Raw genomic sequence first — 14,772 nt, 5'->3', positions numbered from 1 at the left:
CACATGTGAAAAATCGAATTTATTAGAGGAACTCATGCACTCATGCACTGAAATAACATTCTACGGAATATTTAGACTGAGGATTTCATGGGACCTTCTCTCACTGTTAGCTCGAGTTGTTTCTACACTTAACACTTCACATGGAGGATTATGAGTTTCACTTGAAGAAATCATGCAGTTCCTAGGGATCTACACAGACAATCTTTGGGATCATCATCTAAAGTGGCGACATTTGGTTCGAGTTTGATTTGGTTTGACTGGAGCTATCTCATTGCTTTTGTTCACTCATGGATATGTTTACTTTGCCATATAAAAGAATTCAATTTTCCTTGGGTGGTAATGAGGAATTCGTTTTGCCTTGGTGTCTTTGTCATCTCTGTTTGGAACTCAACTTGCTATTTCTTGGGATTTACTCTAAGTTCAATTTTCACATACATTCTCCCTTGGGATTTGCTCCCAACTCTCTATATAATGAAGTTATATGCTCTCATATTGTATTTTATTATGAGTTATTAGGCTTAAAGAAACTATGTCATTTTGTACTTGCATATTTTTTTAATATAATCAAGATTTTCGACCTATCTGGCGTTATGAAGTGATATATTTTCATGTTATTGTTTTTGTATTTAATTTCTTTTGCATATTGAATTAATATTAGTTTATACTTGTCATCTTACTTGGATTGATGTATGCAAATTATCTTGCACATATCATTGATTTATAGTAGTATTATATGGATAAACTTGCTAATTCATTTTAGGAGGAATGTTTGGCCTATTTTATTCATTATATTGCTTTAATCATTTGTAAATTCAAATGTGTAGAAAATATATCCATTTGAAAGTGGAAGAAATCTCAATTAAATCAACTCACTCCTAAAGTCACAACAATCCAATACTCCATTTGTTTGCTCCAAGTTTTTCATCCGACAAAGAGCAAAAAAATGTTTTCTTACTCCATAACTACTTGATCATCCATTTAAATTTAAAATATTTTTTTTTATTATAGTTCTTTCAAAGTTGTATTTCATATTCAAGAGTCATTTCCAACGCTATGCAAGTATGGGAGTTCACTTCCATTACTTTAGCTATACAAAATTGTAGTTTAATTTTGGTTTCTTTTTCATAATTTCACATTGACAATTGGTTGTGTTTTGCAACCCATAAGCTTGAACATTAACAACAAAGAGCTTGAAGAGAAGTTTTGGGAAACAAATCATTTGTATATGCAAAACCCCCTCATGCTATCCAAACACTGATTTCTTAGAAGGTTGTAAGCACTTGGGAGAGTTGCAAACTCATCTAGGCCGTGGACCTCTTGAGTCTTGTGAATCTCTTTTGGAAAGTTTTTTCCATCTTCAAACTTCTTGTTATATTTTTTTTTAGAGAATCTAGATTTGTTAGAATCTTATCTTTGTAAAGATTTCTCTAATATTGTGGACAACCTTCTTAGAAGCATTTTTACCCACTTTAAACACTAATAAAATATAATTAAAAAAAATGTTTGCAAGAACTCAAGATTCTTCCCATGGCATCCCACTTCCTCGCTTAAAGGAGGGATTTTGTAAATGGACTAATTTTGCTTCTAGTTTTTTTAGCTTTCTAATTCTTAATTTCATTTTGTGCATATTTAAAATTCACACATCACTCCACATGCAAATTTTTCTAAATCTTGTATTTAAATTCTTACATCCACATGCAAATTTTTCTAAATCTTGTATTTGGCAAGTTTTAATTGTTTCATAATTTCTTCAAGTATATGCTTCACTAATTAGTCAATTTATGTTATATTTTATGGAAACTATTGAATGCACTATCAATTATTTGAAACAATTGTAACTTAAAACAATCCATTCCATTTTACTTGTCTATTTTCCATTTAATGGTGCAAACACATATGAGATCATTCACATTATAATCTCTCAAATTTTGCAACTATCTTATTTCTCTTTGAAACATTTACATATATCATTATTTCAAATTGGGGAATTAACACAATTTGCGCTTCATCTATACATTTTAGTATAAGAATGTCTCAAACCTCATTAAAATTTTACATCCAACATAAGTTGTTTAAAACAGACATCATAAAAACTCTCTACTCCTCTATTGACTCATTACTGTAAGATCCATATCTTTAAGCGAGAATGAAATCTAAGGATTGAAGAATTCAATTGCAATCTTGTTGTAGAGATAATAAATGAAATTAACCAAAAACACTTTCCATTACATTTATTTTACTTGTCTCTTGATGGTTTGAGTTTTCACACGCAGAGTCTATTCTAAAAGCAAGTATTGTAATCATTTCAAACAAGTGTTTAATTTTCGTGCTTCAAAGTCTAATTGCATATTGATGTCTTGGTTTAACAATTCTTTAATTTTTACATTTTCAAGTTAATTACTAATTGTTGGGTCTTGGCAAAATATGTTTCAACATGTTTTGATTCATAAAGTTGATAATCTCAAAAGCATTTATGTATCTTGCAATATCTTGTACTAACAATCTTTTGTTTACATTTCAAGGTTAATTTGTTTTTTCTTTTGAGAGCATTACATTTTACTTTAAGCAAATATATATTTAAATTGTTGGCCGAATTCCTTATAAGACACTCGTTTTATGGTTTTTCTCATATATTAATGATTGGCATTGTTATTTCAAATTGTTCATATCATATTTGCTCATAAATCGTTAGAAGTAATCCATTTTCACTATAATACTCTCTTAAAAACTGACATCTTTTACCTTAATTTTTCATTAAGGACCACTCTCTTTAGCTAACCTAAGAGATACTTCAAACGGAGAGTCAGGATTAATATGACAGCCCGTTCTTTGAGTTCCTTGCCACCAACTAGCTAAGAGATACCTCAAACGGAGAGTCGGGATTAATATGACAACCCCTTCTTGAGTTCCTTGCCACCAACCACACTTTGTAAGGTTGAAGGTTTTTCTCACTAACTTGTAGGTAGGTGTAAGCGACAAAGTGATAACAACTCTTAAAGCTAAAATGGAAAATGGTTTTAGTTGTTCGTCTTGAGGGACCAAAAAACTTCCAACTTCCACCAAAATTGTCGATTGAGAAATAAAAATCCCAAATTGCCCAATTAAACCCAAATCCAACGTTACTCGCCAATAGTTTCCCTCAACCCTTACTCCATCTACAAGAGAATGTGGTGAGAGGCAATTTCCATTGTAATCACAAGGAGAAGGTGGTGCAAAGCATTTTGCATGATATTGAACAAGACCTCAAGTTGGAGAGACTTGAAATAAAGAGAGATCCACAGCATTCTCAATTTTCAACAGAACACATAACACCCAATATCATATCGTCAATCATGTGATTTATACATGAAATTAATGACAAGATAATTTGGCCTTGAACCCCATAAAGATCAACTGAGATTATATGGGTCAATTGCACTCGCAAGATATTTGATTTAGTTTCACAAGTTGGAGTGATAAGATGAAAATGTCACTGCCCAATGCTTGACAACCAACCTAGAGGGAGGTCATAATCAAATGCAAAAGGTGAAAGGAGAAATTCTGTGATGCAACTTTTTCAAAAGGGGTTCAATCTAATGTCACCTAGAGCAGCAATAATATGTTGATACCCAAGGTTGACTGCAGAAATCCCATTTTCATTTCAAGGGTTAAATCCGGCACAAGGAAGCATATCAGTGCAACCTTAACTTGTGGACTTGTACGCAGCATTACAGTGTGTTGACATAATGTTGTATCCAACACACAAAAAGAATATCTTGACCACTTCAATGACTAATATTAAAAAAAAAAAAAAAAAGACCATTGTAGTAACTGCATAGTTCTTACAGGTAACTTCTGCAAATGGGCTGCATCACATGCCATTCAACATATTTAGATTTCTAACTCTAGTCTTCTCAATAAAATTGATGAACCAACGACCTTGAGGTGTACTGCTTCTGCAGTTATACTTCAACCAACATTTAAACATGAAGAAAGCATCAAAATCACAATCATCAAGGCTGGATGTGGACATGCTTAGCATAAAAATTAATATTTATGTTCTAGAGTAAAATCAGAACTATGAAAAACAAAATAATTGCAGATATTCACAACAAACAGCCCCAAGAAAATAACTGAATATAACTTGTTGAGATATTGTGAACATGCGACTCAATACAATTATAAAAGGAGAAGAATATAAGGATGAATTCAATTTCACACATATGACAAAACCTTCTAATTGATAACAATAATAAGTCAAAACAGACCATTTCACCAACCTAATCTACAAGAATGCAAGCGTAAATCAACACTTAAAATTGTTCCAGTAGCAAATAAGTCTCCCATCCTAATAATGTGATGAAGCTCCAAATGCAATCCCTGACGGGCCATGGCAATGCAATTTCATTGACTTTAAAGTTTAAATTAAGACAAACTCAAATCTCCAAGCTTAAGATGAGAAATATCCAAAGAAAGGTCGAGTGACCAAATACAGTAATATAGAAGTTATGTACAAGCATGTTTTGACCAGTATGACCTGTTATTCAAATTCCCTCGAAGTATACTTGACTTACAAATACTTAGTGATCAACACAGACTCAGACTAGTCTAACAGAATCGTTTATATGATTGACCAACATTAAATTAAGCTGCAAGCTATTTAGCTACTTCACATGACCAGTAAATACTAGATAGCAGACAATTTCAAAATGAGTAACACTACTGTTGAAACAAAATCCAATGCATTGTTAACACACAAAGAACTCCCAGTCATCTTAATACATAATTTGCAGACAATAAACTTAAGGACTAGAAACAGTTCATACCTGCAACATAGACAGCTTAAGGGCATCATCTAATTTTATAATGATTGTGTCAATCTACAATAACTTTTAGGACAATTTCATGATCAAAGAAATGGAATTGGTTTAAAAATCCCACAGCAAAAATTCATATTCAAGAAAAGTTGCCCAAAAATATTAGAGCATAAGCATTTATAAGAAGCTCAAAATGCAATCTACAACATATTATACAATTTTTGGAGCTTGAAATTCAGTAGGTAAGAATGACAAATTCACCACTAGTGAATTTCAAATTCTAAAATTGGAAGCATAAGTTGGTAGCTAAGTACACAAGGCCAGCATCAGATGAAGCACCCAGAGGGGAATGACATCTTTCAAAATGAATAAATCTCATATGATGATATGACAATCAAAGTATTGACGGTTGATCCCAACCAAATATTATTTCTAGAGCAAGGATCTCTGGCAAACCCGATACCCCTGGTTACTACTGCATGAGTTCCCAGCATCACATACATTTTCAAACAGTGTTGTATGAATATCTCATCAATTCCATAAAAAGTTGAAACACATTTACCACTGATTGACAACTTGTTAATGATTGGACCAAGAGACCTCAATTGAGTGTTGATAGCCAATGAAGAATATTTTAAAACAGTGTTCAGCTGAGGCTCCAGTTACCCAAATTAGATGGATGATTGCACCTGTGATGGATATTTTGTGCAAGAATAATACACAACAAGAATTGAACTACTCACAATTTCCTTGTGAACAATCCCCTGCCTACACCAACCCTGCTTGGTCCAGGGAACTACAAGATGGAAATTAACTTATGTAGTATTTTTTTTTAAAGAACCTAGGGCAGAGGCAAACAGAATCCAGCGTCTTCTTTTAACACTAGCAACAAATATATCAAAAAAATTTATGAAGAATCATAAACTTGTGCAGACACAGTACAAATGCACGACTTTTCTCTCATACTTGCACAATAGCTAGTTCTAACTTCTGCCACCTTTTTTGTAAGTGTCATATAAATGGCTGGGCATGTCACATATTATTCCCCTTGGACCTGTAATAAATGAAGATACAACTTGAAACATAAATTGGTAAGTTTTAGAAAAGGGAATTGACCAAGTTTCCTTATTCTGCCAGATAGGAAAAAAGAGAATCTAACTTCCAATAACTATAATGGTTTACACTTATATCCATTTCAAAATTTGTTTACCATTATATCATAGAGGATATCCATCAAAACGTTCAGAAGAACAGGATTGAAAAGGAAGCCATGCTATTTGATAACCTTCAGGGTATAGAGAAATGGCTACAACTAGCTCTATAATTAACTGGGTGCGTTAACAACAAATACAAAAAGTTAAAATGGGATCTGTTTCCATCCTAACATACATGCAATCAGTTGCTCCCTTCATTACATCACCAGTAATGAAGTGCACCAGCCCTCCAATGCTGCTCTAAGAAAATCCTGTTATTCGGAAACCCTAAACAGTGCATATGAACTTTTTCCAGGGGAGATAGAGAAGATTAAGGGAAGGGAAAATTTTGGAGTTAAACTTGGAGTGCTAGAGTCCCTTTGGACTTATTCTAGCAACCTGGCCATCAATTTGAGTTACAGGATTGCACTTTTGGTAGTGCATTTCTGGCTGGGACTTGAAGATGCTGGCAATTTTTCTGCACAATGGTTTGGCCATGCTGCCCCTGCAATATTCCTGATGATTTCAGATGGCAGCGGCTTATGGCCATGGAGGTAATATGGGTTCTTCTGTGCACACTAGTCATGACTAACTCTCTTTTGTGCCCCTGCATGTGCTGGTGATTTGTTTGGGCCTTGGTTTTAGCTCTTTAGTAAGTCAGTTAGGCTTTCTCTATTTAGTGTTTGGTTTGAACAGTGAACTTTGAACTTTGGCCTTGGAACAGTGTTTGGTTTTGCATGGATAATCTATTTATTTATGTTAGCACACTAGTTGTGGTGTCGGAGTTTTCACTTTGCCATGGACTTTGGTCTGAAAGTTAAAAGTACGCAATGTACTGGCTGGCATCTCTTTTCATCAGGTGGCGCCAGATGCTGAGCTGCTTCTAGCAGCTTCTTCCGACCTAAACCCCTCTCAGTACACAAGAAATCTGAGTGCAGCCATAAGTAGAGCACCATTAAGTGTTAGGCAAGAAAAATAGGAGTTAAGATAAGGTAGTGTAACTGAACTTATCCTGGTGTGCAGGGTTTAATCCTTCAAGAGGAAACTTTTAATCTTTTCATTGTTCTTAAGAGACAAATAAGCATCCTGCCCCTAGGTATAGCACTTTCACTATAAAATAACACAAAATAAGATAAGCAGCAGGAAGAGGTGTTGGGCATCATTTCACCAAACCTTGGTGAAACTAAAATGGGGCTCAATGAACTGGGCTAAGGGATTGATATCCAACGGCCATCTGTATATACATCATCTCAGCATGCAGCTAGTTAGATGTAGGTTTTCTGATTCAGGATGTATCCAAGTCACAGTATGCATCCTTTTAAGAGAAAGGGAAGAGAGAGTATCTAGGGAGATGTGTTGTTCAGGGCTGTTACAACCAGCTTAAACCCTTTTAGAAGCTTAGTTTCATAAGCAGCTGAGGGTCATGTAAATTTGACATTCTGAATTAATAAAGTTATATTTCCTGCAGTAAACCATGAACGTTTTTTGAAGGCTAACCTCCTCAATTAAACTGATTTATTTTCAGAAGAGTAGCATCATTCTGTTGTTGGTTCAACCCACTAGTATCAGAGGCTAGAGCCATGTCTGCTCTACAATGAGACTGCAAGCAGGTTCAAAAAATAACATCACGAACTTGTAGAATGAGTCTAGAAACATTTCCATTTACAGTTTCCCTGTTGGTAATGAGAGATACAATAGAGTATATTTACTATAATGGTCATATTATGATGTGCTTTACTGTATATAATACATATATATCATAGAATTTTCAGTTAGCATTATATAAAATGACTTAATAAATTCATAAAACCGAATGAATTTCATTTAGTTTAATAATGATTTTTGCCACTAGACATGTCATCTCTTTTCTATGTGCAACTGCATAACATTGTGTGTGTGGATATTTTATATGTTATCAGATCCAAATTCAATATTGTAGTAAGGTATGACATCTGAAGAAGAAAATGTGCAAAGAGGTAGTCGGATATAGAACACGACAAAGGTCAGCTTAGCAAACAACAAGCAAATGTGGCATAGAAAAGGAGGATGTCTGTGCATTTGCTGTCTCTCATGAGGGAGGTAGGTCTTTGGTTAATTGGTTTTTCGATTAGCAAACATTTAATCAATATGATTAACTGGAAAATTTGGTCTGGATTTTGTTGAAGACAAATCAAAATTAGAAACAATAGTTTTAAGTAATGGTAGAAACTTGAAAGCACTAAGTTTAAGGTAGAGTAAATGTGGGGATCAAATCTTTGGTGGTGAGACATTCATCTTTCAAAATGTCCTTTACATACCATGCTTAAGTAAGATTCTTCTAGTGAGATAAACAGGCAAAATCCACAACACCTGGATGCGATATATGTTTCATCAAAAAAGATAAGAGAAATGGCAAGGTGACTACATCAGGAATTGAAGAACATGGATTAAAAAATTTGTTGGAAATGATGTGGTAGAATCAGTGAAGCACCACCACCCGTTTTAAACCCGCGGGTAAGTGCGGGTCTATGGCTGGGCTGGGTCACCAGCATAGAACCCGCAGTCTAGACCCGGACCTGGCAGGTTTTCCATAAGAACCGGCTACCCGCATCAAACCCGCGAGTAGCTCATTAGACCCCTATCGGACCCGTATAGGACCCGTCAGGCATAAAAACCCACAAACTGTCTAAATTTTCAATTTATTTTTTTTTTCTTTTTTGGAAATGAGGTGGAGGAAAAGGGAAATTGGAGGGAAAAAATGCTTTATAAGCACCTCTCTCCCTTCCATTTCTCATTCACTTGTCATTTGAGTGTTTGGCTAATTTGTGTGAGTGTTGAGAGTGAAGCTAAAGGAGCTGTCGGAGGAAGCTAAAGGAGCTGTCAGAGGAAGCTAAAGGAGGCTTCAACGGATAAGACTAAGCTTCAGGTAGGCTTCATGAACCTAGTTAGAATGTTTTCCATGTATTTTTTTTGTTTTTAATTTTTTTTATGTTTGCAAAAAAAATTATGTTTGGGGCTGCCTGTGGCTGAGTTTCTCAACCACGCAGCAAAAAAGATTGCAAATTAAAATAACAAAAAAAAATCAAAACCAAAAAAATAATTAAAACCAAAAAAAAAATTAAATTTATTTTTTTAACCAGATTTTGTCACCATGCCACCAAAGGGTTTCAGACAGTTTCGTGACCCGACATGAAATTGAAGGGAAAAAATGCTTTATAAGCACCTCTCTCCCTTCCATTTCTCATTCACTTGTCATTTGAGTGTTTGGCTAATTTGTGTGAGTGTTGAGAGTGAAGCTAAAGGCGCTGTTGGAGGAAGCTAAAGGAGGCTTCATCATATAAGACTAAGCTTCAGGTAGGCTTCATGAACCTAGTTAGAATGTTTTCCATGTATTCATTTTTGTTTTTTTTTGTTTTTTTTTTTTTTTTATGTTTGCAAAAAAAAAATTATGTTTGTGGCTGCCTGTGGCTGAGTTTCTCAGCCACACAGCGAAAAAGATTGCAAATTAAAATAACAAAAAAAAATTAAATTTTTTTTTTTTTCCAAATTTTGTCGCCATGCCACCAAAGGGTTTCAAACAGTCTCATGATCCGGCATGGGCACATGGTCAACGAATCATTGCCGGTAATGACCACAATATCAAGTGCAATTATTGCAATGCCACAATGCATGCAGGCTGAAATACCACCTAGCCAGAATCCTTGGGAATGGTGTGGGATGTTGTCCAAGTTTCCCTGATGAAGTCACTACTGAAATGGTAGTTGCTTTGGAATCCATTAAAGAAACAAGTCTTAAAAGGGCAAGAAAGAAGGATGAGGTTGTTGGGATAGGTAGATCTTCATCTCAAAGTGAAACACAGTTTCAAAGTCCAGTTATTGGTAACTCCTCTGTTGTGGCAAACTGGAGTATAACCTCTTCTTTCTTCAGTCCTCGTACAACTCCAGGATCTCAACCAACCTTGGACAGTTTCAATGAAAAAAAGAGGAAGGAGGCAGATATGGCCGTGAGAAGGTTTTGGTACCATAACAATATTTCATTCAACTATGCAAAGTCTTATTTTTGTCATCCCATGGTGGATGCCATTGCAAGTGTTGGCCCTGGATACAAAGCCCCATCTTATAATGCACTTAGGGGAAAAGAGCTAGATGAGGAGCTTGAGTGTGTCAAGGAACAATTGGAGAGCTTTAAAAGCTCATGGAAATTCACAGGTTGTACAATTATGTCTGATGGGTGGACAAATCAGAGGGGTAGAACAATAATAAATTTTGTTGTAGCTTGCTCTAAAGGAACTGTGTTCCTAAAATCCATTGATGCATCTGCAAATGTAAAATATGCACATTTGATTTTTTCATTGTTGGCTGATGTGGTGGAGGAAGTTGGGGTTGCAAATGTTGTCCAAGTAATCACGGACAATGCAACAAATTATGTGGCAGCTGGAAGGTTGCTTTGTGCCAAATATCCCACTATTTTTTGGACTCCATGCGCTACCCATTACGTAGACTTGATGCTAGAGGACATTGGGAAGTTGGAGTGGGTGCAAGATGTGTGCAAGAATGCAAGCATATTACCAAGTATATTTATAATCATGCTTGGTTGTTGAACCTTATGAGGGAATTCTCACAGGGTGAGCTTAGTCACCCAACTGTCACGCGGTTTGCTACAAACTTTATTTCCCTTCAAAGCCTTTTGTAGGAGTACCAAGCTTTGAGAAGAATGTTTTGCAACCAGCAATGGGTATTTTGGAAAGATAGCACAAAACTAGAAGCAATATCTATGAAAACATTTGTCTTTGCTAATAGCTTGTGGGACAAATTCACTGAGATTGTCAACTTCACTGAGCCCCTTGTGAAGGTCTTGAGATTGATGGATGGAGAGAAACCTACAATGGGATATATTTATGAGGGCATTGACATGGTCAAAAAGGCCATCAAGACTTTCTATAAGGGAAATGAATCTAAATATCTCCCTATATGGAAAATTATTAATTCTAGGTGGGACACGAAACTACATTCACCATTGCATGCCGCAGGAGCATATCTCAATCCAAGCTTATTCTATAATGAGGGGTCTAGCATTCAAAGAGATCCCGAGGTGATGAGAGGTGTCATGATATGTATTGAGAAGATGTTCCCAAATCAAGATATTCAGGACAAAATCAACAAAACAATGAGATATGTACAAGGAAGCATCTAGCATGTTTGGATTCAGCTCAAGCCAACGTCTCAAGGACAAGAAAATGCCTTGTAAATGCAAAATGCTAGAACTTAGCTTGTAATTTTGCTAGTTCTCTTTTATGTGTTTGGCGTTGCAAACTAATAATCTTTGTTGTTATTTTTTTACAGCTCATTGGTGGATAGATTGTGGCACAGAGGCACCACAATTACAAGAATTCACCATCAGAGTTATGAGTCAACCCTGCAATGCTTCTTCTTGTGAGCGCAATTGGTCAGTGTTTGAGCACATCCATAGCAAAAAGAGATCTGGTTGGAGCATGAGAGGTTGGAGAAGTTGATTTTCATCTACTACAACCTTCGAATGCTCACAAAACAAGTGCAACCAAAGGACACAGATCAAATATTATTGGATACTATTGATTTAGAGTTTGATTAGGTTGTGGAGGAGGAGGCCCCTGATTTGAGTTGGCTTGATGAAGAGACTAAAGATCTCTCTAGTTTGCCATCTCAAATGGAAACTCCAAATACACATGCCTCACAGTTGCTTCAGCCTTCCGATGTTACCACTAGCTCCACAAGGGCTTATTTTAGGCATGGTCATCCATGAGTGATGAGACTCAAGATTGTTATGAGACAATCATTTATCGTTTATGACATATGTATTTGAATTTTGAACTTGCTGACATTTTTTATTTTAATTATGAAATCATGAGTCCTTTTCTTATTCAATATCTAAATGTTTTACTTACAAAAATCAAATATGTTATGTTGTACTTTTATAGATATGAGATGATGTTATGAATTATTGCATATATTGTTGTTTTTATAACTTATAAGGATTGGAATTGTCATTAGTTTCTTTTTTGTGCTTAAAATTTACGATATTTTAAGATTTTTTGTATTTTGACGAGTCTTATAAGGGTCGTTCCCAAGTCTTATACGAGTCAACGAGTCAATGCCGTGACGAGTCTCATATGAGTACGAATCGTGCAACATTGAGTAGAATCACATGCTTTGGTGGCCAATATTGAGTCTTGACAGCAAAAGCTATTCAAAATGAATGCAAAGGCATGGACACATAAACTTTTAGTATCTTTGCTTGTTGAATAAGTCCAAGAAGGTATACGATTTTTTGATGTCAATCTGCGATTTAGGGTAAGAGCGACTGCCCCTGCACCTAAAGCTGCCGCCTTGGCCCTGAGACCATTAAGGTGGGCTTTTCCGCACGACGCTGCTCCTTCCTCTTCGGCGATCCGGACTCTGCTCCCCTGATCGTTCTGTTCTGAGCTGATCTGGGGGCTATGCCCGCTGTTCTTGGGTGAGCTCGACTGGATCGAGCTAATGTTGCTCCAATGGAGCCTCCTTCGCCCCCTCTCTCTGAAGTCGAGGCTTTTGTTAATCTGCTGAGCTCTCTTCCTAAAAAGAAAACGTCTGAGGCTGCGAAATTTGTAAAACGCTTGGATGACATCCCTGAGATCTCGCTTCCTCCCGAGAAGCCGATCCAGGTCGCCCTCTCTCTTGCTGAGCGTGCTTTGGTTGGGCAGTTCACTGGGCTCTGGCCCTCCCCCAAATCTACAGAGAGCTAGGTCGCAAGGAACTGGGCGCCGCTCATTAAAAGTAGAGTTACTTCGTACTTTCTGGGGAAGGGTTTCTTCCTGTTTGAATTTACTGAAAAAGAAGATAAGGAGCTGATATTCCGCAATGGCCCCTATTTCATGGGCCCTCAAGGGCTGTATCTTAACAAATGGACGCCTGATTTCGATCCAGCAGTTGACGTCCCCTCAGCCGTCCCTGTGTGGGTTCGTTTGCCCAATCTGCCAATGCATTGCTGGAACTGGGAATCCCTCATGCACATCGGAAATACCTTAGGTAAATTCATCGACCGTGCCAACAGCAAAGATCAATTCGATTGCGCTAGAATCTGTGTTGAAGTTGACCTGGAGGTCGGTCTGCCTGAGGCAATAAAGATTAGGGTGGGAAGCTGGTCGCATGTTCAAAAACTGGATTATGAGCAGCTCCCGTTTAAGTGCAGGAAATGCCATGTCTACGGCCATTTTGCTAGAGGTTGTCCGAAAAACAGTGAAGCAGAGAAAGGTAAGGAGGAAGGATGGACTCAGGTTAAAAGATCCAAAAACAAAGCACCAAGATCTGGTAATAACAATGCCAAAGTCCCACAGACTGGCTCTGGGCTCCAAACCCCTCACATGGAAGAACAAGGAAATAAATTTATTCAATTAAGTTCAGCAACAGAGGATTCTCAAGGAGTAGAGATACAGAATGAAGGACCATCTCACAATGAGCCCTCGCCGGAGCCAAAGCAAGTCGAAAACAATGCAGTCAGAACGGAAGAGATACCCTCAGAAGAGGCTGAGGATGTGCAAAGTTCGGAGGATTCAGAAGAAGAAGGAGAAATAGCAGGTGCACAATCTTCGACCAGACGATCAATGAGAGGTCGAAAATCCGCCCGAGAAAAGAGAGAGCAGGAGACATACAAAGACAAAGTGCAAGGAAGCCAGCCTACCCTTGAGAAACTTTTGGCTAAAACACCGAAGATGACTAGAAACCAGATCCAGAGCTCCAAAGGAGCTCCCCACTCCAAAAGCAAGTGATGAAGATCGTCTCCTGGAACTGTAGGGGTATGGGGAGCAAAATAAAAGAAGAAGCCATCAAAAGTCTGATAAGATCTGATTCTCCTGACATACTCCTCATCCAGGAGACTAAAATGGAGGATAAGGCCTTCCTCCACATAGGCAAAAATTTATGGAAAAGAAGTGAAGGACAAGCAGTCTCAGCCCGGGGTGCCTCAGGAGGCCTGGGCACTCTATGGAACACAAACAAATTCTCAAAGGTTCTAGAGGTCGCCAACTCTCACTGGCTGTTCACAAAGCTGAAACATGTGGACTCAGATGAGACCCTCTGCCTTATTAATGTGTATGCTCCAGTTAGCGCTGGAGAGAAAAAGATCTGCTGGGAATCCATTAGAGGATTGGCAGATTCTGAAGACCTGGTAAACATCATCATTGCCGGGGATCTAAATCTCACCTTATCCTTGGCTGAAAAACGCGGAGGAAGCATAGTAAGGGACCCGGCGCGCGAATGGGTGGAGGATCTGCTTCAGGATTGGGATATGATCGACATCAAACCCTCATCGGGCAAATACACCTGGTCCAACAGAAGGCTCGGCCCGGGTCACATTGCTGCAAGGTTAGACAGATTTCTTGTTCAAAGTTCTTTTCTTCTTCTTGGTTTAGAATCTAGAATGCATATTCTCCCTTGCAGCGTATCTGATCACAGACCCATCAAACTTGATCTCGTGGCCCATATGGATCAAGGCCCTATTCCTTTTAAATTCAGCCCCCTTTGGGTCAAGGAGCAGACCTTTATGCAACTAGTAAAAAACACATGGAAGCAGCCTGTCAACGGCTCTGCCTTCTTCGTTTGGGAAGAAAAGCTTAGGAGAGTGAAAGCTGCATTGAAAACTTGGGCTAAATCCCTTCCCAATCCAGCAGTGGAAAGGAAAAAGATTCAAGAATGCCTCGAGAACCACCATTTGAAAGCGGAAAATGAAGTGATCACAAAAGAAGTCCTTGATAAGGAGGCTGAGCTCCAGCAAAAGCTTCTAAAAGCAAG

The sequence above is a fragment of the Pinus tabuliformis genome, chromosome 7, assembly GCF_031772625.1.
Source record: "Pinus tabuliformis cultivar Carrire ecotype Pingquan chromosome 7, CPIR1, whole genome shotgun sequence".
Classification (NCBI taxonomy): domain Eukaryota; kingdom Viridiplantae; phylum Streptophyta; class Pinopsida; order Pinales; family Pinaceae; genus Pinus; species Pinus tabuliformis.
This window is presented reverse-complemented; position numbering follows the sequence as displayed.